The following is a 3,332-nucleotide window of genomic DNA, read 5'->3' as shown; positions in this document are numbered from 1 at the left end:
GCCATGGTTTACAAACTACATAATTGTGATTTTTTTCTTGTGATCATTAATGTGCAACTCTGTAAGATAAGGTCATCACTCGGGCACGGACTCCAAGTCAGGATATCTGCTGACTTCTGGATAGTTTGGTTTCTGTCATAAAAATAAACCTCAAAGGAGAACTGACTCGGTGCATTATAATAACGTGAAAGTTGAACAAAGAAATTGACTGGAGCTGGTTTGACCCATTGACCTCCGGATTCCTGTTCCGGTACGGTAATCCGGAACGGTCATCCTGCTACAGTCAATTTGTTTATTTAACTTGAAAATATGATTTGAAGGTTTGCATGGTGGAAAGATACTAAGACAAGATAAGTTTGCGGTAGCACCATGTGAATAAATCAGTCAACTTGCATCCTTCTCAGCTGCACTGGTTTGGAGCTTCACCAGTTTGCATCCTTGTCACGCCTCACCGCACCCATCCTTATAACATCTCATCATCGTTGGAATCCCTCATTCTCCTGACGACAGGCAGAGCATACTGTTCGAGACGTTGAGTCCCTCCGGTTCTTTTCAGAACCACACATACTCACAAAAGAGATTTATTCACATGGTGTTACCGCAAACTTATCTTGTCTTAATTTGAAAATAAAAATTAAATATCTGATATTTACACCGTTTGGCGGAAGTAAGTTTATTTGTTAACTATGAGTAGAGATATGTTGGAATTGTAAGTCGGTTGTATTATTTGTTATTGGTGCAGAAACATTTCTGATCTCTTCTTTTGTTTTTCCAGATATTTTGGGCAAAGTTTAAGACGTCCGGGATTGTTATTTGACATTGTGTACTTTGTATGATTATTATCGTGTAATAAATCATTGCATGCAATGACTTGGGTCAATCAAGGAGAAATCTTTGAGGTTAGATGATTGTTGTGTTATGCCTCCATTCCTCCCTCAGTGATGGACCAATCTCCCGTCTCTGAATTCTACAGCTGGGTCACCACTTGGGTTTTGTAATCAGGCATGCAGGCTTCATAATGAGGATATCCAAAGAAATTCCTTAGAAAATATATCAACACAATCACAAATTTACTTCATGCAATTAAAAAAAATGATTAGACAGCTAAATCACTGGTGGATCCAGAAGCATTTATTGTTGGGGGATTAAGAAAGGGGTCACCGACAGGCCAGTTGTTGCCAATTCCTTATGTGGAGGGGCGGGGCTAGATCGCATTTTATGGGAGTGGCACAGTGTTTCCTTTCTTTTCTTTCTTTGTATTATTAAGTGGCAATGGGGATGAATAGACTTCAATTTCGTTTTAAAAACAGTCGTCTTCACTTGTTCCCTGGTGGATTTATCTCAAAAGGCATTTCTGGTGGCCCCCACTTCGGTCTGCAAGACAGCTTCTTTGATTAATTCAAGACGACTTCAAATAAGTTGAAGTTGTCTTGAATTAATCATTGTTTCATTACATTGTTTTGGCGTGGACCTGTTGTGTTTTGCTGTTGTGGGATTAGCGACACCATGGTGACTCTTTATTTGAAAACAAAAAGCCTTTTAAAATATTTTTCTGGCACCCAATGAACACCAAAAAATGGAACATGTAAACAACAAATACCCCCCCCTTCATCCCTTTCATGAATTAACTATACTTGCCGTCTAGACCCCGCTACCAAAAACAACTCCACTTTGTTAAAGAACAGAAATGCGCATTTTGTTTGACCTCCCTTCCATATTCCCTAAAAATATATTTTTGTAGAGTTTATTATCTGTCTCTATTATGGGTTGGAGGTGGTTATCAGAGGACAAGTTTATTTTAGCCGCACAATGGAAAGCCCGCCCTCTATGGCTGAATGTATTAAATAGAGGAATATTAGATATTAAATATATATTGAATAGAGAAATATTAAAATAGAGGAATATAGAAATCGCGGCACTTTTAGAAATTTCGATATGGGCGTCGCGGGGGGGGGGGGGGGGGGGGGTGCAGTTATCACGTGATGAAAGAAAAGACACTGGCACCTGTACTAATTTACATATACATTCCGCTCAGTCCTGGCTATACCAAATTAATGGAAAGGGTGAACCCATCCATCAATACAAAAATAAGGGAACTCAGTTTAAAATAAAATAAAACAAAGCAAACTATTCAGACGATCTTTTCTTAGATACATGTCTCCAATAATGTTTAATAAAAATTGCGAGAATTTAAAAAGATGATAAACAAAAACTGTGAATGAGAAGGGGAAAATACACCCGACTTTTACCCCAAGCTAAAAGGAACTAAAAACTACCCCACAAAATAATGCCGGGTAATTTTCATTGATGAATAAGGCGCCGCACAAATAACTGGTTCGCGTCCCCCAATGCCTTTGAAATCATTGCAATAGTACAGGGACCACGGATTTGTTCACCATCCAATCTCACGTGGTTCGTTGCGCGTTCGTAAATTGGCGGGGCACGTATGGTGGAGGACTTCGAAAAAACGTCAGAACAGTCGAAGTAAGTTTGCCAATTTTGGTCTGAATGTGAACCATTTGGCCTTGGAAAGTTAGGTGGAAGTGACTGAACTACTGTTGATACTTCTGAAGTTGATGCAGTTGAAAACACGGTCCGAAATCCTAAGTTTTTAAAGAAGGAATTCCGTGAGTTATTTTCTCCATTTTCTGAGAATCTGGAAATGGGCGTGGTTTCAGAAATTTGACTGCGGAGGGGGTACCAACGGTTTATATGGAAGGGGGCAGGAGGGGTAAAGGATAAAATAAACATTTGTGACATTTGCAATGCATGCTGGTATTGGATAAAAACAGTAATTTTAATCCCCAGACTTTTTCAAATTTGGCAGTGGGCATGGGCGTCGCGAGGGGGGGGGGGGGGGCAAGGGGGGGCACTTGCCCCCCCCCCCGGAAAAGCAAAAAAAAAAAAAAAAAAAAAAAAGGAAAAAAAGGAAGAAAAAAAAAGAAAAGAAAAAGAGGCGCGAAGACAAAGTGGTGTAAATTTAATGAGTTGGGGGGGGGGGGCAAAATGTCCCTGCCCCCCTCTAAAACTGATAAATCCAGAATGTGTTGAGAAATACAAGCATTTTTTGGCAAAAAAAATTTTTGCCCCCCTCTAGAAAAAATCCTGGCGACGCCCATGGCAGTGGGAGTATATTTAGCCGGCGCCGGCTTTCTTGAAGCAAACGATATTTTGCCAGATAAGCACTGAACATGCACAGTTACATTTTTACTGTGATAGATCTTAGTCTGGTACCGCTACAACATTGTCATTTTGACTTTGTATTCACGAGACGGAATCTGACCATTTTACAATTTCGGACTTTATTTCCCTTTAAACCAAAAGGGGCCGGG

Source organism: Patiria miniata, unplaced genomic scaffold (assembly GCF_015706575.1).
Source record: "Patiria miniata isolate m_02_andy unplaced genomic scaffold, ASM1570657v1 HiC_scaffold_25, whole genome shotgun sequence".
Lineage (NCBI taxonomy): Eukaryota > Metazoa > Echinodermata > Asteroidea > Valvatida > Asterinidae > Patiria > Patiria miniata.
This window is presented reverse-complemented; position numbering follows the sequence as displayed.